Source organism: Leuresthes tenuis, unplaced genomic scaffold, assembly GCF_036924035.1.
Source record: "Leuresthes tenuis unplaced genomic scaffold, fLeuTen1.0.hap1 SCAF_6, whole genome shotgun sequence".
Classification (NCBI taxonomy): Eukaryota; Metazoa; Chordata; class Actinopteri; order Atheriniformes; family Atherinopsidae; genus Leuresthes; species Leuresthes tenuis.
In genome coordinates, this window is record NW_027325360.1 from 15,636,661 (window position 1) to 15,661,386 (window position 24,726).

Below are 24,726 nucleotides of genomic sequence, written 5' to 3' on the forward strand. Positions count from 1 at the left end.
ATATGCTTTAGAACAGGAGCTGCTTTATTTCTCTGATTATTCTCCGGTCAGTCAGCGACGGCTGTGGATACGACCAAGACGTATGGAGCTGCGAGTTCTGCATGTTAAAGGACTAGTTTGCAAAAAAAGATTTTTTTTTTAACTTTTCCAAACTTTTTCCCCCGTTCATATTGTTAATTGAATTATTTTTCTTTCCTGAGGTGTTTTCAATGCAAGTGGTGAGAGAAAAAACTAAATCCACAACATCTCAAAAAACCCAAACAAACAAACTGAAATGACATGAGGCTGCAGACTTTTGGATACAGAATTCCTTGTAAAGATTTTTTTAAATCGAAAATTACTGTCAACACACTTGATTTCCCCGAAAAAATAGGAAGAAACCAGCAATTTTTGCCAATTTACTGCTGACCAGATGGAACCTTTGAAATACTCCGATCTGCTGCAGCCATATGATGCAAATTGATGAGGAACTGCATGAAGTGTCTCAAATAGATGCAGTACGCTTTTGCAGAGTGCCAAATTCCACGTGCTCCAAGACAGCAAATTAATCACACATATAGCAAACATACAAGTGAGACATACTGTTGGATAAACTTTGGCCTTTTGTTGAATGAGTCATACTTTCTCTGAGATACAAAATATTCATATCAAGCAGATGCTTCCTTGCTGCCGTAAAAATGAGAGGAACGTGAGCTCAGGCTGATATTTAGTTCAAATCACATTAGTAAAAGTTATCTGACCTGCACATAATAAGTTTGATGCTCTTAAATGAAGTGGAGCAGATTATTCCTCATTTACATGTTTTAGTTTGAAGTGAGACTTCGTTTAATGTGGAAAAACTGTCAGCTGGAGCCACTTTGAACCAGAGTCAGAACAAAGGCAACACAGAAGACAGCTCCCATTGACAGTTTCATTACAAGTAGGACATATTGGATTGATTGTCATTTTCCTTATTAGGGGACATCAAACATGTTTTAACTCCACATATAAAACATACCTGAGGTGCCTTTGACATTTCTAATCCAAACACAGGATTTAACATGGTCATCAGTTGTATGACCTGTTCATCTGAGGGTGGCCTCTTCACTACTCTTCACTGTTTTTTTAATTTCAGAGTAATAGCAATTATTTCATCTTATTCCTGTTCACTAGCTTTGTCATTTTAAATGCCCAAATAATTTGCCTTTATAGACGTTGTTTTATTATCTGGTGTAGCATTTGGCTTCCTTCTCTCTAGTTTTTCTTTGAACACTCATTAAACCAACAGTTTGATGTCTGCACTTTAGAGGCAGTCATTATTGTTACACTTTTGCCCGGCACTATTATGAGTCAATTTTATTGCGTGGAAGGATACTTTTAAGGTTATGATGCAGAGTAAGGGAACTGTTGCTGCAGAAAATGTACAAAAAAGGTTAAAGTCAATGGCTTTACAGTGACTCTACGATAACTATAAATGCCCTAAAAAGTCCAGGAAGAATTCATGTTTGTAGGATTTTGTGTTGATCTTTGATTAAAAGCTTGACATTTGAACTTGATATTAAGGAATAGAAATATAGATATTTCTTTTAAGCTGGTGAGGAAAGATTAGCTGATTCCACCAACTTTACAAATTGTCTTACAGTGAATTTATAAAAAGATATGGAAAACATCAGTGATTTTTGAGGTTGTCATCTTGCAATCACAGAGAAACAATTAATCCCGTATTTGACCTCTTCCTGATGAGTCAGGTGAAAGATGGTTAACTAGACTTAATGGGAAAGCCCATTAATGAGGCAGCCCTGAAAGAGTGCAGACAAACGATTGACAGGCTCACAATACAGCTGCCTTCTTTCTCTACCCCCTGCTCTCATATCTCCAAGTCATTACTACCATTTGAATATGAGCAGGATGTACTTGAGATGCAGGGCTTAAAAGAAAAGAAGCAAAGGTACCATATAAAGAGATGAATGAATGATTTTGCTGTGACAAGAAAGAGAATTGTTCGCTCCCCCCACTTGTCCTTTCTTTATCCACAAAGAGGAGGCGGCCTGACAAGCTTGCCATTAGGGGAGCAATTTGACAAGCTCTGCTGAGTGCTTTTCCTGTGCCCTTAAACCTCTTGAACATCATGGAGCCCTGTTCTTTGGCCTTAGTTCATATCAGGAAAATACACAGCCTTGAAAAGACAACAGATGACAGCAGTGTATCAAGTCTATGTTCTGCTCTGGTCAGCATGGCTTTTTGATCAGTCAGTCGCCAGCTGTTCAGGGTTTGTAGATTGTCACCCAACTCCTCTTATGATTTATTCACTCAGGAGATTGCTTTTGTCAACTTGTTTTTCTCCTTTTTTTCTCTCTTTATCACTCAGATTTTAAGGTGAAGGCTTTGCAGTCATATTTGTTATTAGGATGTTAATTTATGTGAATGTTTATTGGCAGAGTAAATGACTTTAATTCATGAGGCAGGATATGAAATGAAAGGTCACAGTCAGGAAACCGCTGGGACCAGATGGAATAAGGGGATATGACGGGCAGAAACAAAGAGAGAAAATATTGAATACTTAACAAAGAGCTTCTTTACACAACAAGTTAATGTGGTGGTTTGTGTCTGAGAGAATATCTCAACATGTTTTATTCAAAATTGGACAGAAGCAATGGTAGAAGCGACAAAAGTCCCATCAATGTGAATCCAAAATACAAACACACCCTAAGATGTCTTGTTTAAATCATTATCATAATTATAATTATTTCAAAAGGCTCTACATCCACTTACATCACCCCTATGACTTATTCTAACCTAAATCCTTAAAACCATGACTTACCCCTGAAACTAAACAAAAACATTTTGGTAGCTACATAGATATCACCCACTGCCACCGATGACATAGTGTGTGATGTCATCAGCATAGCTGTTGCCAGGCTACAATCACAACACACCAGTGCATTCATGGCAGTCTCTGGACAATTATACCACTTCCTCACTGCAACAAATCAAACTTTCTTGCAGTCAAATAATCCCTATTTTATCAATTATTAATGAAAAATTAATTCTGCAATAAAAAAAAAGACTTATTCTGCAACACCACAATTTCAGTTTTGGGCTTAATAAAGGGATGTTTAAGTCAAAACAAATCTTTGAATATATCTAAGAAGTGAATCAGCCTCGCTCCATGTCTCAAACACTAACTGGTCCTCACAAAGAACGCCCCAAAGAACCCACTCAAAAAGTAAATATAGCCTTGTGAAAAGGAAAGTACATCCTTTCATTTTAATACACATCAATAAGTTATCCAGTCACAACCTTAGATGAACAACAACACATGCCACATTAAACCATTATTTAACACAAATTTAGCAGCATTAACTTGATGCCATGGCTTTCTGTATGCTATTACCTGTCTCTCTAATTGTTTTGGAGGAATTTTAGCAGCCTCTTTTTTACAGTGTTGATTCAGCTCACTGAGGTTTTAAGGGCTTTTGTTTATGCACAGCTCTCTTAAAGTCTCATCACAGCATTTCAATTAGGTTGAAAAGTATTTTATTTTTTTAAATGACATGCTTTTGAGCGTTATCATCTCACATGCTAACTGAGGTCTGTTTGTCTGTCTGTATTCACTGATTCATTTCTGATGTTCCTTAATAATAATAAATGAATAAAGACCGTTTTCTGATTTATTTTCTCGTATTTCCATGAAGTTGTTTCTCACATATTTTCTCAGAGTTTCATTAAAGCCAGTTGCTGGAAAGGTAAACAGACTTGGACGCCTTATCAGTAACAGAGAGGTGAAGATATCTACAGTAACGCACATGTAATAATAACTTAACTGAAAGTTCTGACTTCTACCTAATTTATTTCCTTTTAACTTTGGAAATTCTCTTTTGATGAATTCATCTTGTGTTCATGCCCGTGATCACTATGAGCAAGTTGTGATGAACAAGTTGTGATCATGGACCAAGTTTTCAGTAGAAATTGACATTATAGTTGTGTTGCAGTCAGTTTGATATACCAAGAGGAATTATCTTGTCTGAAGTCTCTCTCTTTTTTTCATATACATTTGTGAAAGCTGCCATGGATGTAAAAAGAGTTTAGAAATGAGTTGTGAAGCTTCTGTTTGGGTTTTAACATCCACAGATATTTAAAGACGTGTGTAAAACTAAACCAACAATTGCATGTGGACTAGAGCAGGAATGTTTGAACAAGGAATACATTATAAACAGTCAAAAACAGTAATTAATTTATGCACATTTACACACATAAGACGCGCATAAGTCTTGGATGTCATAATCAAGTCTTATTAACGGACTCAATCAGAAATGGTCCAGCTGGCTGTTAACTCATGCTCATCTATTAGAATGCATAATCACACTCTTGCAAATGTCTTGCCTCCTAACCATGTTTGTTTTTCTACTGACACCAGTAATGCCTAATTGTATTTCACTGAGCTCACCTCTGAGTTTTCTCTTGCGTCTACCGAATAATGAATTCAATTTTGACATTAGTGGTAATCATAACCTACTATTTTCTGCTTCTGTGTCCTTTAAAACAACAGACGTCAAGGCGGATGTAAGTAAAAAATATTTGCTTGATGGTTCCTGCTTGTTGGTCAGTGAGCGATTGTCAGCAGAGCGAGACCTCCTTCTCAATGTTCACAAGTCCAAAACAAAAAAGCCAAAAAGCATGCATCACGGGGCATCATATAGGTCAACTTGTTGGTTCGATGCTACATGTCTAACCCTTTCCTGTCTACTCACAGCTGAGTAAAGGTCACTACTGACTATAAATACTCTGATCCACTTTCTGTTCTCATTTTCATTTTCAAACCTTTTGCTTTTGCACTAATCTGTTACTGATGAAAACTGAGATACTTCCCAGTCTGAATTCCAACGTGCCGAGCCAAGAGGGACTGCAGGGGAGAATGAGGAGCCGAGGGGAAACAATTTGAGAAGCCTTAATGCAAAGTTGTGAAGAAACTAAAGAAAGGGGAGTGGCGTTTGTTGACATGAGAGTGGATGCCGACAGAATGAAGGTTTGTGGGGAAGAAAAAAGAGGGCAAAGAGAGGAAGTTTAAGTTGTACCACACTTCAGTGGAGACACCGGAGAGCTGTGTGTTCGTCCATTGAAGGAAATGTATCTACCTTTTACAACAAACCTTTTGCAACAGATGAATTCAGCGAGCAATGCCCGATACCGAGACACATTCCACATAAGAGACTCAAACTCTCTCTAAATAAAAAGACGAGAAGCAGTTAAAGATACCAGCACCTTCATGACAGATTTTTTCTGTAGCCACGTGGTTTGTTCTGTATGCTGCAAAATTGCTTGCAAGAGAGAGAGAACATACATCATCTATTAATATACACAGCCTAGTCTAAGGTGACAAAAACACATTAATCCTTTGTGTCACATGATTCTGCTGCTGAAACACAAATGTTAATGTGTTTCTGTTAATAGTTTCAGCACAGTGGAGCTTTACAAATGTGGTTTGTATGTGTGGACAGGCCTCATGTGTGGCAGCTTTCAGTACTTCTGTTTTCTGGTCAGTCAGGCTCGAAACTGTTTCCTTGATTAAAGTTAAATGACTGACAATGAGCTCATAAATGTTTCCCCCTCAACACATACACAACACCAACTCAGCTGCATTATCATAAACCACAAAAAAAAAAGCCTGTCATTATGTGATGTGGTGCCATTGTTCAGCAGGTAAAACTGAGTGCTGCCATGGAAATATGGAAGAGGTTAACTTTTTGAAACATAAAAGAAGTCAATCTTATTTTTGAGAAGGAAAGTGTGTTATTAAGACTAATCCAGTATGGCGCTACAGTATACACTGAAAGGCTGACAGGCCTGATTATGGGTGTAGTTAACTTCAACTGTCCAGAGAACAATGAACATTTAATCAAAAATAGGCTTTAACTTTAATTCAAAACAAAAAAATCAAAATTTCCCAAATTGTGTACAAAATGTAATGTTTAAATGAGAAAAATGACTAATTCTGCTTCCTAACATTCACAAACATGCATTTAATCATTGATGGTTTGAACAGCTATTTTTCATAAAAATATATGTAAAAAAAATGTACATAAAAAAATTCAAATTTGGTTTGTGTTTGTGCTTTTATCATTTCTATATAATACCATGTTTTCCAAAGTTCTTCCTCTTTTTCTCTGGTAGCTCATCATTATGTACATTAGGCATTTTTGTGTTCTCTGATTTGGTTTTTAAAAAATACTTAAATTGAAATAATCAAACCTAATGTTTTTTTCCATTATTGTCCCAAGAATACAACCTCAGCTTTCAAAGTAGCTCTCCAGGATGTCCATCTTAATTTCAAAGTTTTGCATTTACATTTCTATATCTTACTTAGATTGCTCTGAGTTAAGTCTTAGCTGCACAGTGGGCTGACAACAATTCCAGGCGGACACAATGAACCTCATTTAGACCCTTAAAACAGGCCTGATGCACAGCTCAGCTTACAGCAAAGATGCATCTCCTCGTTGCAAGAAAATCTTAATGCATCCTCAAGGGCCCTCCACTGCTGCGGTCACCATGGAGATCTGTCTATTCCAGCAAACGATAGGGTTAAATAAGTACACATTCAGCAGAGCATGAGCAGCAGCAACAACATGTAAACACTTGTTGGCTGCCTGGAACAACAGCCGGCATGAAGAGGGACTCTTATTTTGGTGCTTTGATATGCTTTTAAAACTCACATGTCCCCCCTACTCCATTTAAAAAAGGAGGTTGGAGCCATCTTCTAATAGCTGTTTGTGGAGGGACACAAATGGGATATGAATTGATGGAAAAGGGACAGAGGAGTTGGTGGAGGGATTGCATGAATCTAAAGGCTGAATAGAGTTAAAGAATTAAGCAGTACTTGATATTCTTCGGGTCCCTGAGCCCATTAGGGGAGCAGTGTTCACTCCAAATTAGAGTAATGAGGAGTTTGGTACCCAGCTACATAAAAAAGGACAGAAGGAAGGAGAGGAGTTTGGGATCAAGACAAGAAACACAAGATTCTTTGAGGGGTAGAGAGCAAGAGAGGGCAAAAATCCCCAGATTTAAATCACAAGTATCTAATTGCCTCTATAGGTTCAGGAACAGTTGACTGATGAGTTTGTGTGCAGAATACATTTGACACAGTCAGGTTTCCAAAGACACAGGGGGGTAAACAGAGTGGGGAGAGATGGGAGAGGGGTGTCAGTGATAAGAGAAAGGCGGAAGCAAGAGATTGAAAGAAAGACGGAAAGAAAGAGAGGAGAAATTTGAATCACACACGGCTGCTATGATCCCAGCATGTGTCCATCTCTATCCCAGCCGGACCACCCGCCTGGCCTCCAGGGAGTGTGTATGTGTCTGTGTGTGACTGACAAGCGTGTGCTTTGGTCAGAAAGCCCACGCTCGTGTGTTTCAGTGCACTCTTGTGTGTCTGTGCGAGCTCTCCCAGCAGGAGGGAAAGCACATGGGATGAAGGGCACATACAGCTAAACACACATTTAGTCACAAAACCGACTCTCAGCAGAGGTTTTTCCCAGAACCTGTTTCAGATATGTGCGAGGTTGCAGTATTTCTTAGAACAAACAGCAAACAAGAAGCACTCTGAAGATCTCAATGCAACTTGATCTAAACGATTTAAGGGGCACCGTTTCATTTTCAATGTGAAATTACTTAAACAGACTACCAGTATTCCAATAATATCCACACTGATTACACATTAATGACAAAAATATCTTGGTTTCAACCTAACAAACAATAATTTATAGATAGAACTTATTTCCACTCAAAATGCTCTGCAAAAAGAGGAATAACGATCATATGAATTTACCCTGTGGTTTAGACAAATACACTCACTCACATCATCCAGACACATTTACTTTGCATTGCCAAAAGGAAATAACTCATTTTAGAGAAACTTTTTGGGATTTGAAAGAAGCTTGACGTCAGTTAATCAGCCTGTTAACTTAAGACTAAAGAGTAGGAATAGAGAGCAACAAACCTACCGCTTTAAACAATGGTAATGAAATGAAATCAAATGGAAGCTTCCATTATGAAAAGTGATTGCTGCTGAAAGCTTCTGATGATTGTTTAAAAAGAATAAAAATAACATAAAAATGTGACAAAAACATTTTTACAGCTGACTAATGAGCTAGTCATATATCTAAAACAGAGCTTAACAAAAAAGCTAAAAAATAAATGAATAACACAAGAAAACAAACAAACAAAAAAAGACAATTTGCATTTCTTTGGTGACTTATAGATTAATGGTTCTGACCTGGATGGGTTCAACCATGTGACCTTCCTTCTCAAAAAATGTCAAACTGTATTTGTTTTAGCTTGGATTTAATGTCTTTCATTCTCTAATCATTTGTATGAATCGCTTTTTGAACAAAACAAGTATCATTAAAGGTTTGTCTTTGGTTTCTCTGAATACAGACATGGGAAGTTCGTGTTCATTTCTGACCAAATCACTTAATGGCAAAAACACAATTAGCAAAATGTGCTGCCCTCACATCCACAAGTCCAACTGAATAGTACCTGATTGTAAGGAACATTCATCCTCATCAGGTACGTTTGGTTCTCGTGACAACATCTTGAAAGCTGGACTTACTCACTTGACATTGTTCTATCAGGTGGTTAACATAAAGGAAAGGATCCAGATACACCACAAAACTTATGGTGGTCCAGTTCAGTGAGGAAAACCCTTTGAAAAAATTCTGTTATAAAGTGATTTCAGTTTTTCCATCTGGAATTTGATTCAGTTTGTTATATATCTGACCTATGATGGATACATTCTTGAATGCTGGTGTTCAGATGTGGGAACAACGTAGAACAGAATTTGATATATCATCAAATAGAATCATGTTAAAACCTTTGCTATTTTTCTGAAAATCAGCAAGTTTATATATATCTTTATATATATACATAACAATACACTGATACACTAAACCAGCAGGGATGATCAACAGAACTCAGTTTTATTCTTTAAATTTTAACTCATAAAACTTATGAGTGTGTTTCTGTGCAAATCATGCAAATCCAACTAATATAATCACTGGTTTTGTTAATAATACTCTGATGAGAAACATGTCTCGCCACTACTCAACACAATTAAGATATCAGATCGTCTGTTTGTCTGCACACATTTGTCAGGGATTCTCCTGTTTAATTTCTCACACTGCACAAAGACACGTCCACATAATTATGTGTCAACGAGCAATTAAAACATCAGTTAAGGTTTGTTAAGCAGAGAGGCTATTATGGAGATCTGTGATTAGGCACAATAGTCAGAAATGTGTGTGTTCTATCTATCTATCTATCTATCTATCTATCTATCTATCTATCTATCTATCTATCTATCTATCTATCTATCTATCTATCTATCTATCTATCTATCTATCTATCTATCTATCTATCTATCTATCTATCTATCTATCTATCTATCTATCTATCTATCTATCTATCTATCTATCTATCGCTGTCTTCACTAAGAATAAAAAGAAAACTCAATGTCTCTGTCCTCCCAAATTCAAGTTTCGATCAATCTGTTTTCTGCCGTTCCTCAGTATCATTTCTCTATCTCAGCGTCCTCCCTTCCTCCCACCCTCTATTTCTCTTCCTTTGTGTGCTCATTGGAGTGCTGGTGGATGATGACTTCATCTCCATTATTTGGCTTCTCTGTCCTCTTCATCCTTCTGCTGGAGTGGTGCTATATGACAATCCAATATACAGTCTCAGCCTTCTTTATACTCACCCACCTCCTCTGTGTTTTTTTACTGTTGTTGCACCGACCCACTCCCCTCTTTCCATTTATTCTTGAATCTCCTCTATGCAACTGTAAGAGACAACCGTATAGATTGCAGTTTAGAAGGAGACACACTTGTGTGTGCCTAACCATGCTGTTTGAATGTACATCTCGAATGTCGGAATAATAGGAAATATGTTTTATTTGAGGAACTGAGACAAAACAAAGGCCTTTTAGAATATTTTCTCTCAAAATATTAATCTATAAAATATTGATTTACATAATTCTGGGAAGTATGCCTTTGCTAAATCATGCAATTGATTATAAATAAATCCCCTTTATTTTTTTCTTGTGATGGGAGACATGTACTTATTCTATACCCTAAAAAAGGTGTACAATGAATATGTGTTTGATTATGCCTCAGATATATGCCTAGTTTTAAAATAATAATTATATATAGTTTATTAAAGTTATTATACCTTGCTTTAATTCAAATACACAATGAATATTATATGTTACAAGAGTACAAAATGTGACTGCTTCAAGATCAAAGTACTATTTTTGTTGCATAAATGATATCAGTATCTTTGGATCAACTATACTTTGCTAGCAAAAGGTATGCATGACTGCACTTTCACTAATCATGCACTGATATATTTTGAACTTTCATGGTGATTTTAGTCTTCATTGAGTCCAACAACAGGATTATTAGTAACTAAAACAAAAAAGATCCTTAAAGTCAGTGGGGTGAAATGGTACATTCACAGAGCACAGTTTACCAAAAGCCTTGACAGGTTTACAGCTGTCATTCTGCAGATTAGATAACAATTGTTTGACAGTGTGTAGTGTTCTGCCTTGCTTTTAACAGTCTGACCTTGGGCGAGTGTGTGTCCATGAAGGTACACTCAATGAGTGTAGTTCACATAGGTGCTTTACAGAGCTTATACAAGACTAATTTCGATTTATTCTTTCACAATTTTATGGTAAAATGTCCTGATCTCCCTGCAGACGATTCAGAATGCTGCTGCTCACTAACACCTGAGAAATGGATCATATCTCTTCAATCTGGAGGTCTCTACACTGACTTCTTGTCTGCATAAGAGTATATTTTGACTGCTGGTGGTTTATAAAGCTTTAAGTGATTTAGGGCCAAAATATACATTTCAGATCGTCTGGGTCCTTGTAAACCTTCAAGACATCTCAAGTAGTCAGATGGAGGTTAGTTTTCTTTCCCCAGAGTTATTAATGAACATGGCGAAGCTGCTTTCAGCTTTTATGCTTCATTTATGTGGAACTCCCAGATAGCTGTGGGTCTTTGTCAACTCTTGCTTCTTTTAAATCAATTCCTTCAAATATTTCCCATTCTGTATCTCATTAACTGTTTTAACTGAATTAAAGGACTTTGAATAATAACTTTTACTGCACACTATTTTACTTTTTATTTTTATTTTGCTGTGCATCTTGCTCTAATGTTTTTATGTTCAATGTAAAGCACCTACCTGTTGAACTGTGCTGTACAAATAAGTTTGTCTTGCTCTCAGGTGAAAAACGCAAAAGACATTTTTACAAAGATTAACGCGAATATTTTTTTCTGTTTTGATAAGATTTTAGGCTTTTTTTTAATGGCTTCACAATAGATATTTGCCTACGTGCCCCTTTTCTTTAAACAGAAAGGCACATTCAGTTCAACTTAAACGCCATCAAAAGCCAAACTCTCTGATGCATTATTCATGTTTGAATGGATATTCAAATTAATAAGGGGCATGATAAACAAAACCTGACTGTAAATATGTATTTTGTTTGAAACACATCTAATTTTTATTAATCATCTCAACACAAATAACTAATGGAACATTTGCACCATTTTTTTTTTTTTTTTTTTTTTTTTACAGTAAACAGCCCAGATTTGTTAAGCATAATGTGTGTGGACAGGTTGCATATTGTCACATAACATACAGCCTCTTGCACACATTTTCTTTAAATGTGACAATGTTGTTACTATAAATATTTCTATATGGTGGCTGAAGAGATTGAAAACAAACTGTTTCTTGATTATCACCATAATGAAGAACACGGTGAAACACTGAGACCAAATAAATGTTACGAATATTATCTTCGGCACTTTGTTTCAGCTTTCCAAAGTTTATATCTCTTATCAGTCCACGGAGACACTCAAAACCACCAAATTAATATCGCCGGAGATAACATGTTAACGCACACAGTTTTTCATTCTTTCGATCAGACAAGTGTAAACATGAAAGAACATTAGTTTTCTATATAGGGGGCACACAGAGCCTAAAAATGCCCTATGTGTCATTCTGTGATGGCTGATTTTAATTTTCCCCTTTTTGTGGGTGTGTGAAATTCACACATGTGAACACACCTCCTGCCCACCAAGAAGGGAGCCATCTGACCTTTTGCTTGTGCGGATTTTAATGAACAGACTGTCATTTGCAGTTTCTATGACTGCATGCTTGTTGCACACAAGCAAATGCTGCAAGTGCGCAGACCTAAAACCCTCCTCTTTGTCCTGTGACCACAGTTTGCCACCTTGGTCAGTAGTAATGAGACAGATACTGGAATGCCAGTTAAACCAGTGACCCCGACTGGTCTTTGATGGCACGAAAAAACCAACACGTGTGCTGTTGGGTGGGCACAAAAAGTCAACAGTGACATCTAGTGGTAAAACGATGTACTGTAATACTCATGTTAAACAAGCATGTCTGACAGTTTTATATTTTTCTTTTAAGAAATGCATCTAAAATAACTTTTTTTAAACCATCACTTCTTATTTAAATGGCGTGAAAATTAGACAGAAATGAATACTGTACATTTATACTACACACAACACACAGAGGAATCAGATGTAAGCTACCCTAATGATTGTTTTGCATGGTAATTTCATGCCTTTAGATAAATAAAGGCCTGCATTAAAGAACACTGGACATGTTTACTTTCACAACCATTAAAGATTCTACTTCTAAAGTACAAAATCTCATTATCAAAGTATGCTAATCAAAATCAGTACCCATTACATGGATTTACATTTTTTTTTTAAATCTGCATTTTAGATTATCAGATTAGGACCACTGATGCAACTTTAATGTTGTGGTTGCTTAATTCAGAAAATATGCAAACTTACAAAATGCCTAGTACATGCAGCGAAATAAAAGAAAAAACCCAAAACATTTTGCATTCATTAGACATTCAAACTTTACATACAAATACATTTGAAAATGCACATTGCTTGTGAGGAAGCTGCCCACACTGATGTGTGTGTCTTTGTTGGCAGTGATTCACAACAGCAGGCTGCAGTTGAAATGTTTAGGGGGTGCGAGAGTGCAGTAGCCTCGCAAACTGCTCTGAGTGAATCCTCCCCCGGACGTCACGTTCGATGGCTCATACATCGTCACACTGCAATTAAAAGGCACACATTCTCACACACACACACACAGAATCACAGTCTTTTTTTTCCTTCGGCTTCTCTCATCCTACAAAGCATTTAGTATTCATATCTGCAGCAAATATCTGCACAGATGAATGAATGATGCTTGATAAGTACACATCAAGACAAATAAAGTGAATGCTAACTTGGAAAAGTTATCTAAAATATAAAAGACAAACATAGTGGACTCATACGCAAACCTGTTATAGAGTTGTGTGCAGCAGGTAAGCAGTTATGTACTGCTGGTTTGAACTCTGTGCTCAGGAAATTTGGGCAATCAGGAATGTACAATACACCTAGAAACAAACACATCAATGAAAATAAAGTCACAGTTAAGATACTGTGTTTATAGTTAAAAAAAAGCATTTGAAAAATATCTGCTTTCTGTTTAGTGCGTATTTACATCTTTAATAAGAAGAAAACATTATTGGTCATGTCTGTGCATTGTCAGTAAATGTTTAAATTTGTACTAATGAAAAATGAAATGACAATACATTACGTGCTTTATGAAATGCGTGAAGTGTTTTGAACTATTTCAATATGATACTCAACAATCAGCTCCCACACTTTTGAAAAATCATCAACAAATGAGTGAACGAGGAAGCAAATCAGAACCGAATACAGGTACACATAGACGCTGATTAACTCTTCATGGCAGAACATGTTTGCAGTCAGTAAAGACAAGTTGTTATTTAGCTGTCTACTGATTAATTAGGTATATTAACACTTGAGGACTTATCATCTTATTGACAAATAGACATTTAGGTGTTAGTAACACCATCCAGTGTTGAAGAGAAATACATCTTGTTAACCTAAGCCACCCTGAACAGTTCACAGTATGTGTATGAAAATCAAAAAGAGGTAAAAAAAATACTCACCTGCAACACAGGCTGTCATGAAACAGGCAACGCTGCCTGCAATCAGAGCTCTGAGGCCACAACTAGAGATGTCAGATTGTCCATTTGGAGCCATGGCTGCTGGAAGAACAACAATTACACATTAAGAACAAAGGGAATTGATACAAAACCTTTCCAACACCAATTATATAACAAAAAAGAAAAATCCATTCATATGCCAGATAACAGGGCAGAACAACACGAAAGCTTCTATTCGCCTGCATGGGTTGCACAGGAAAATGGTAGTTTTATGGTTTTATGGATAATAAATTACGCTCTGTTGTCACAAAATTTTTGTTAGCATTTGCATATTTTTAGTTGATGCTTTCCCATGATTTTATGCTAACATGTAATACTTAATACAATACTTAAAGATTTTTGGAGTGTTATGTGAAAATTCTATTTCAAATTGCATTTATCAGGGGCACCATGTCCTTGGGAGTTTATGAGGCTTTAACTTGTAACTAAACAGTCCAATCTGGCATGTTGTTTCTTCACACAAGGGAAATTTTGTAGTTCTTTCTAAATTTTGTTGCATTTTTGATGAGCATGAAGTTCTTTTTCGGTTCCTTCTTATTATTGGCATCTGCGCTGGCACACACACATTAACGTGCCCTCTGTCACAAATGTCAGCATGTTGTTGTGAGTTCACTCATTAGGTTTTGGAAATTTGCTGACATTCACTACGGCTGAGGGTTAATAGGTAAAATTTCCAAGTTTGTTCTGGGTATTTTAAGCAGATATAAGATGAACAAACCAGATTCAGGTTTATCGTCCGAACCACACATCGTTGATTTTACACCCTCTTACACTTAAAAAAAAAAAGTTGATTAATGAATCTGATATTTTCACTCCTCTACATTTTCACATGTGGTGGAGACAGCATCCGATACTTCCAACTACATTTTTTTGGTCTTGGAATAATAAAATTCTGAACTTTGCAGCATCGAGAGTTGAGTTTTCTCTTTGTTTGTTCAACCGTCTTTACAAAATGAAGATAGCAGTCACACAGTGCTCCAACACACATTCCTAGGGAAACAAAGTTGGAAAATCCACACAAATCATAGGTTGCAATAATTTCAGAGTGTACCTTGAAGGACACAAAGAAACTGTGTAAGACTTTTAAATGGTAGAAATATATACTTTGCACTTTATTATCTCTATTACTTTTTGTAACATATGTAGTTTTTAAAGCCCAAAGCATTGCTTTGTAATACGCAATAATTGCATGGCTAACTCAGAATTTTTCAAAATAGATATGTACATGAAATGGGTTTTAATTCCCAGCTAACTAATTGTCTGGGCTCAAATAATTGACCGTCATCTGGTTTTCTGATCATTTTTTCTTAACATGATTTCAAAGATAACTATCCTGGCAAAACAAGACAACTGAGAAAGATCAACACCTTCAACAAGAAACAACGTGAATGCAAATTAGACTTTCAGAAATGTATTGCTTTACATTGTTCACATATTCCGGCCCGCCTGCCTTCCTCCTCTTTATTAACTCGGACAACTTTTGATAGGCCACAAACTCATTGAGGATTGTCTTGTCTTGAAAAAGCTGGCATGTGTGTTTGTGTGTATGGTCATCAGCCCTCACTGAGAAGCTGAGGTTCGGACAATCAAACATCCCACCAAACCAGGAGAGGACAGAGTCGAAAAAACACAGCTGTGCTAAGAAGGCAATGATGTTGGCATATATATATATACATATATATGTATATATACAGTTAACGACTTGTGTTGCCAGCCCTGCACAACAGCGTTTTGCTTTGAAGTCGCTTTTTGTGGGCTTTTGATGGAATCTTCTTTACCTCTTCAGCAGGACTAAAATTAATTACATGTCTGGCTGTACATTGGCAGAGCTCACAGGGAGATTTGTTTTGATCACGTTTGTGTTACATCTCACATCTGTAGGGGGAGCCACAGAGCAAAATATCTGCCTAATTCTCTTGTGTTGCTTTAAGCAGCAATAATCGGTGAGCTGAGCAAAAGCGACCAGACCTCACATCAGTCATATGTATACACACAGGATACAATGACAAAGCAAAAAGATCTAATAGTTGAGACTGTAGTTAACCTGTGAAATTTGCTGCAACGTATATAACTCTCCTACCCTTTGATCAGTTTGAAGTCATGACTGGAAATTAAGACAGAGGCCTCCTTTTCGGGCCAAAACATTTTGGCGATAGCCAGAGAGGCTGGAGCGGACATTAATGATGCTGTCAGCAAGTGTGTTGGGTCAACCTCAAAGGAGAAGAACAGAAAAACATAAATTCAGTGGTTAATCATTTACCTTCTAAAAGAGCTTTTAAGATAACTTGTAAACTGTCAAATTGGGGTAAAATTCAGTCTCATGGCAACTCAGTTCTTTTCCTCATTCCTCAGTAATTACCAACGGGTTTGTTTTACAAACACAGATCATTCTGATTACTTTAAGACCACACATTCAAAGTTACAGTTCACTGTCAATACAATTGATTGCAAAACCCTCAACCCTTTCACCATATATCTGAAGACTAAACTGTATTCACTTTTGCATTGATTTGACACAAAATGTATTTAATCTGCACTTCATCCAAAATTAGTCAAAACCTTTAGAGGTCAACATAAACCAAAGATAAAAAATTTAAAAGTTAAATAAAACTAGCTTTTAGGTCAGAATCTAGTGAAATTGCCCAAGTGTGACGCATGATGAAATTTGCAGCTTTTTGATAGGTCAGTGGAATTATACACTTGAACTGACACAAATAATTATGATTTGTGATTTTACAGGAAATGACTCTTTCCTTCATATAGTGTAACACCAGAGAAATTTGTCTCAAAGTGGATGATACAAGCACGATTTGGACATGCAGTTTACAATGAGTTGGTAGAGTATCTTTTGTAGCTCATTGAACATTCGGTGCCCCAGAAGTATTGCTTGGTGACATTATCTGTCATTGCTCTGACTGCACGAATCTCCTTAGAGGGAATTATGAAGCGTTTTGGTGGCTGTGGTGCATTTTGCTCCGAAGTTTAATTGATCTGCTCAAGTCTGCATTTGACAGCACACCATGTCACAGTCTTTAACAATACCAGTCACTTTTTTCAGGACAATGCCCACTTAACACAGTGTGTGTTCAAATACATGTGACCTCTTATGCATTGATGGTAACAAAACATTGTAGTTGTGTAGAATATTTGTTTACATTGATTAAGACAATCAGGAGGAAGTGGTGACTGAATGCATTCTGGGTAAAAAGCATTGCAAAATTATACACAGTTTAGCTGACATAGTCTACTGATATTGTGGAGGTAAAAATAAGATTGTGTTAATGGATATAAGATTGAGATAAGTGTTGAAATAATTCTATAAAACTGAAATCAGTGTTTATCATTCACTGATTCTAATGAAAACTCTTCTTCTTCAAGTACCCAACCTCATCCTTCAACAATAAGTTTTTACCCCAAAGGAGATAAAAGCTTCCAAAATGGTACCAGAGATGCTGGCAAAGCCCCCAGTCATCACAGCATGGATGGTTAGTTCACTGATGTATGGACGAATCAGGAGAGGTGATTCTGTCTGAAAAACAGCCAAGAACAAGGTTTTGGTTGATTGATAACAGTGGAATATAATTGCAGCAATATTAGCAACTGTTGTTCAAAATGACAGATCCTAATGTTTCCCAGGAATATATTTCCAGCAGCGGCCACTGACTCTGCTGGAGATGTTCCCATGGTAACCTGCATTATGAATCCAATCTGGGAATAAAAAAAAATTAAAAAATCAAAAATCAGACTAGCACAAGTTAATCAATGAGAAAAAAATGTTGAAAATGATGTGGGGAAAAATAGCCCAGTTCTTTTTACTTAAATGTTTTTGTTTAGTTGTATTCTTGTTTCTTGAGAAATGTTTTGGAATATTTCTAGCTTTTCTCTGCCTTTCTCACCTTGCAAATGAGCCATGGCATGAAGCCAATGTAGTAAAGGATGCAGATGATTGAGCTAAAAAAAAACAATATGGGCATCACCTGCACAGAGTCCACAGTCAGCACCATAGCCGTCTTAGTATGACTGATTATTTGTACATCAATTCAAACATCCCAATTTATCTATTTTATCCCAGTTTTAATCTTAATGCCAATGTCACAAAACTTATTCACACAGTATATAAGTCTGAGTATCTCAGTCTTGTGTGGTGATTAGCACTGTTGCCTCACAGTGAGACGGTTCCAGTTTCAACTCCCAGCTGGGGCCTTTCTGTGTGGAGTCTTGCCTGATGACTGCTGGGATTGACTCCAGGCCCCCTGTGACATGACTGACAGATTAAGTGGGTATAGAAAATGCATGGATGGTTGTCAGAGTTTCAGTGACTGGGAAATTGTCAAGGTTTTTTTTTTGTGTGTTGCATCCTGTAGAATTATATGCTGCAGGGGTGGAGGGGAATTGACAGGCCACTGAAACAAACCATTTATGTGTATGTTTGTATATGTATACATCTGCCTGGTTTCCAAGCCATTCCAGCGCTCTTAAGCCAAACGAGGTCCTGAGGATCAGCAGACCAAATATAAACTGCAGTCCAGTCCCATGAAGCAAAGTTTGCCCAGACCAATGCAACAAACATGCACGGTTTGTGTCAAAAAATTGATTTGTGTTCATGTAGAAGTACACGTGTGCATCTCTTACCCTGAATGGGTGTTTGGAGAACAGCGGCATTAAAAAGATTAGCAGCAGCAGCAAACCAGTGACAGACACAAGCTGTCTGGTCCCCCGCTGGGCTGTGTCCAGAGCAATCCAGCAGACCACAGCCACCAGAACCAGCACATACATTATCCTTAACAGAGGGAGAGGTAGCAGGCAGAGAAATACAGAAAGCAGAGAGATGAAGGAAGAGACTGTACATACACAGTGTGTTTAAAACGTTTAACAACAAGTTTATTTAATAAAATTACATTATCTATGAAAAACGGCCCAGTCTCGCTCTTATTAAGTTTTTTCAGCCAATGTGTTGCTTGTAAGAGAATTATATTGTGTAGATGGACGCAGCCTCTATCTGTGATTTTCTGTGCTAACAAAGGAGATTGGGCCATTGATAAGAATGAAATGGTGTTTAAATAATTGTAATTAGTGGAAAAGGTTTGTTCACCTGGATTCAATGTAAATCCAAGTAAGTAATTTTTGCAAGAGCTTCTATTTCACTTTGAGCTACAAGATCTGATCTGATCTGGTCTGAACCCTTTTCAACACTTGTATTTGTGTTCTCTACACTTAAACAGAAGTAAACTGTTTTAGCAGATACAAGTTGCCAAACAGGTCCTACTTATAATCACATGCATATGGCTGATGAGTTAATCCACCAGTGACTAACTTTGCCAGTAGATTATCACTGGCAAGACTTTGTTTCACGTAGAGATATTGGTTAATTGCTGATATAAGACTATATTGAATTAAATTTTTTTTGTTCTTGCTTATGCAGTACCAATAAGACAATTTAAATAATTTATTGAATATGAAGGTCAGATGATTATTAACATATTTTAAGCCTACATCAATGCAAACAAGTATGTCACACATAATTTCAGACTATTAGATGAAGATAAAAGCCATAAACATAAGAAACAGTTGTCCACGTGCCCTCTTTTAATTGCTATGAACAATTTTGTTCGAAGCAACAGTTGTTGAGGTAAAGTATGAGATCAAACTCCTTCAGTTATCAGAAATGTTGAGAATCTGACTGACCACCAGTTTTTTGTTTAACACACCTTTGTTATATTCTTGATATATTGTTGTAGCCTGTATTGTGCCTTTGCTTCACCTCAATGTAACTGCCAATAAAGTGCCCATGAGCTATGGCCCAATTACTGCACTTTCTGTGCATAACTGCAGCACACAGCAGTTCTTCTCAAACTTCTCCATCACCTGCTCTTGTTTCCTCTATCCTGCGCCGTTTGAGCTCTGAGCTCATGCCAATTTCACAAACAATGGATTTCCTCCATCTGAGGACATTGTTGTTGCTAGGAGATAGAAAATCACTCAACTTATCTGAACTGTAATAAAGCACCATTTACATCACATCAGCTAAGAGGGATTTTAAGAGGCATCAGATTATTTTTGGGTCATTGTGGTGGAAAGACAGCTGATCAAAAAAAGATTAGTCTCATTTCTCACCATCTGACCCCAAACCAGTTTTTGCTGAAAAGGTCTCTGATAGGAGTGAGAGCCCTCTATAACCAGTCACCATAGCATTCCATCATCCAATCCCAAACCAGGAAGAATATGGTTACCAAGGAGATGACCAGCAGCCCCACAGCCGGTGGAAGTTCAGAACACATGCTGCTATCACCACGGCAACAAAGCCTGAAAGAAATACACAACTAGTTACTAATAATAATCATATCCCATAGTTTTTTAAAAACTGTAAACATGTTCTTTGATAATTCTAATCAAATTAACTTAATCTTTTCATTAATTTTCTGCTTTACATCTCCCAGATAAATAGACAAGAAGGAGAGTAATATGAAAATTACATGAAGAGCCACAAAGAGCCCTCCACTGACTGAAAGTGTCAGTGGAGGGCTCAGAAAGCAAGTCCGAAAAGCAAGTCCGACTTATCAGTGACTATGTTTTGACTACGAAGCCCCGAACTAGCCAGGGAAGGAAAAATAGATTTCAAGGCTACGATTTAAAAACGCAAGTCACAATTCCTTTTGTCATTTCACACATTTTGTTTGCTCTTTTTAACAAATGTGTTTGCACTTTTTTCAGGTTTTTGTTGCACTCATTATAGTTATTTATGTGCAGAAAATGAGAATAAAGACTCAGAGTCAGAACAGCAGAGCACCCTTCTACTCTGAAGTCATGGTGCACATCCAAGTAGGGTTGGCACCTCTAACAAAGTCCTCTGGAAACTGTTTTTTGAAAACTCACACTTTTTTTCTCTCTCTATCCTCTGCGCTCTTCCCAACCTTCTCGTCAAATTGTCACTCAGTGTTTGAAATGTACTTTAAATCCGAGCGAACACTGATCTGGCCTCATCAAAAATCTAATCTCACCTGGGCACTGAACAAATGAACAAACACAAGTCTGAGCCAGGCTAAATGGACAACCATATGAGCCTTCCCTTTGCTGGTTTTGAACAATTATTATGACTGCTGAGATTAATAGATGAAGACCAAAAGGAATGATACTGGAAAGTCAGTGTGGTATTTGTCTTAGTTGAGTTTTCTGTGAGATACAATACAGCGGTGCTTAAAAGTTTGTGAAATATTCTTTCTTTTTACATAAATACGCCCAAAGACATAATCAGAAAATGTTGGAAAACGTTTGACTCTCTAGGATAAGTAATTATTTTGGAGGTGAAATGAAGTGTACTGTTTTTGACTTACTGATTTGTTAAACTGGGTTCTCCTCATCTGATGTTTTGATGTGTGAGCAATTCTTGTGGCGTTTAAGAGCTTGTTCATGTTGAAATTCAGACAATTCTAAATAGTTTACAAACTTTCAAACACCACTGTAACTTCCTTCGGAGTGAAGTTTAGGTTTTGTGAGTTTGCAGACCTTATAATACATAATAGTAATATAACACATGTCAGCAGAAGTTGACTTTTTGAGGTTATTGGCCCATGAACCAAATTCCTTTAAAAATACAGTGTTTGTATTTGTTGCAATTTTCTTTAAAAGTCATCCCTTGTATAGTTTCTAATGTTTTCAGATTTAGCAAATGAATCCAGTCTGACTACACGTACACAGAAAAATAAAGAAATAGAAGAAAATCTGTGCAGAAACACCTCAAACTCAATGAAAAAGTTCCTGATACACAGGCACATGCAAACACAGTTAGCATGCAGAGGGCCACAGGGAGATAAACAACCTACTTAGAATCCTGAGTTATACTTTAACAGATGCTAGACAATTTACCTGCTGCTAAAAGCAGGTATATAATCAGGCATATCTGGTCTTTATGATCAACGAAACAGCCCCAGAAAGCCTCCATTTTCTTTTCCAGCACGCTGGGATCACAAAAGGAAGAAAAACAGCGGGTTAGACATAGAGAAAGTACATACATTTTTAAGAAATGGACAAAAGACAGACTGGCAATTTAGGACACATGAAAACATATTACGACAAAAGAAAATCACAAATCTTTTGTCATGGTCATCTGTCTTTTCTTGTGCATTGTCTCCAACCTCAGAAGAACATTCCACATCAGTGGATATTATCTGAACCTGTTCCTGTAACACACACAGGCACGCTGAGGATAATTCAGCTTATGAAAACTGATTTACACAATGGTTCTTGGACAATGACACTTATTTGCTGAGAACCTGAATTTAACCTTTTTTGTACTCTGGGCACATGTGTCTTTGCTTATACAGGTAAATGCTCGACAGAAGGTCTGAAGCAGCATTCAAACTTCAAAGAAGGCAATGAACCCATGATATCAGGTTTCCATCTCAAAACAACTGTGTTGTACTTCATTGCCCAAAATTATTTCAGTATTTTGGGTCTCTTGCCAAACTGTGTCCATTTTTTTAGAATTTATTTATTTACTTATTTTTTTTTTCAAGAAAATATTTAGAAACAATTTAAAAAAATTAAGCTTACCTCTAATTCAAAAGTCCTGTTGTCTGCTCCTTGTTTTTGATCATGCTTTTCTGTTGCATTCAGCTCCATTCTTTCTCTCTCTCTGTTGATTAATATCCAAAAACCGGTCAAATGTAATGATTATCCAAGCACCAGTGCTTGGATAATCATTACATTCAACACATTCAACACAGAGCACCTGTGTCAGAGTGTAGCTGTGACTTACAGTTTCAGTGCATGACATATTATACCCGAACACAGGAGAAGGAAAAAATGTCTATGTATCAGACTACGCAAGCTAGCTTCTTCTTATCTCTTGATGAGCCGGACGGCCTTGTGGAGTGCGCAAAACAGAATGAACGATGAAATACAGAAATGTTTGATTGGAAACATCTTATGTCTCTAGTTTCTGGGAAAGAAGATCAAGTCTTACAAGAGCTTTAAACATGATGACACACAAGCATAATGCTAAATAAAATTTTCCATTACATCTTTCCTGTTTATTAGCAGTCCCCTTTGACTCTGTGTGTCCCTGTATTTCCTATTCTTCCTTCTAGTTTCTCTTTTTTCAGCAAACACTGCAAACACAAATATAGTGTTGACACAATCATTTTGAAAACATGCATGATGGAAATTGTTTGCAATGGGAGACAGTGCATTTGTTACATTCATAGACTCACTCAATCATGTTGTATTGTATACAAATAAATTAATCTGCTAAAATATTTCAGCCACTAGAGAGCAGTAGTGTATAATTTGTTTGCACCACAATACACAAGAGCCAGTCAAATAACAAGAAAAACAGACCTTACATTGTCTTTACTCAAGCTTTCTTTCTCAACCTTGTGGGAAAATGTCATTGGGTTGATAAAAGATGGTGGGTAAAATTCTTGAGGACTTGGGAAAAGACGATCATGCAGCAATGAAAATACATCCACACATACACTTAACTGCAATGCGGGTCTTGCAGCACTGAAACTACAGTTGTTCAATGAATATTATACAAATAGTGCTTCAGAAACTTTGCCTTATGCAATTTTGTCACATTGTTACACAAAGGTTTTCTCTAATATCTAATATTAGAGGACTGACGGTATAGAAAACGGATGGATGGATCTAATATTAGAGATGATATGAAACATTAGTTAATTAGGTTTGTAATTAAAAAGAGGACAGAAAATTGAAAAGGTTCAGTATAGTGTTGTAACAGACTGCTCACACTCACACCTCCTGTCCTCATATTAATCCACATAAATCACAGTAAAAACGACTGAATTAAAATAATTGAGCATGATAGCATGATAATGATGCTATGAAAGTAGCAGATGATTATCTTGCACCTTTCCTAAAGGATAGTCCTGTTTATCCTCTGCTAAAGTAGATATCAAAGAAGCATTGGAGGGCCTTTGCTTAGCATTTGGAGAATTTGAACAGCTCTAATCATGGCTGCCACTTAGACACATCTGGGCCATTTCATTCAGTTGAGAAGGTTCCTAAGCAAAAAGAAAAAGGAAAACTATTAGACCGGATCCAAAGAGATGGAGAAGACTCAGATGAGTCCAGGCGACAATATGGATGACAGAGAGAGAGAGTACTTATTCAAATTCTACTCTGTTCTGAAGCACAAGTTATATATCACATCACAAATATCTGAAGTAGAATTTAATGGTAACTTTTTGCATGCAGAAGTAAATGCTTGAACATTTTAAATGTTATCCCCTATTAACATTAGCTCATCTTCTGTTCTGTTTCTGTTGCATGTGATTTTCTCTGTTCCATTGTATTGTATTGGTCACTGTTCAGTTCAGAAAGGGTCATTCAATCATTTTTTTAATTGAAAAAAAAGATGCTTCCTACTGGAGTCTTTTCATATGTTAAAACCATTAATCAAGCCAAGCTAAGAAGTTCAGTGAAGCAAGGTCATAGCTGGGAAATAGCTCTGACAGACTAAGGTTTGTTTATCCATAGATTGTGTGCCCAAAACCCTCACAGGTAGCACAGGAAGAACAACATTCAATACACTGTGTGATGATTGCTAAAAGTATTAGCATCTACACGCTACTTTCGCCTCGCCTCTCTGATACTCTGTATGTTGCAAT

General features: G+C 36.9%; 1 pseudogene; it reads right to left on the reverse strand.

The window, feature by feature from the left end:
- Positions 1-13,014: 13,014 nt before the first annotated feature.
- Positions 13,015-23,315, reverse strand: LOC140309022 (solute carrier family 28 member 3-like; annotated as a pseudogene).
- Positions 23,316-24,726: the final 1,411 nt, after the last annotated feature.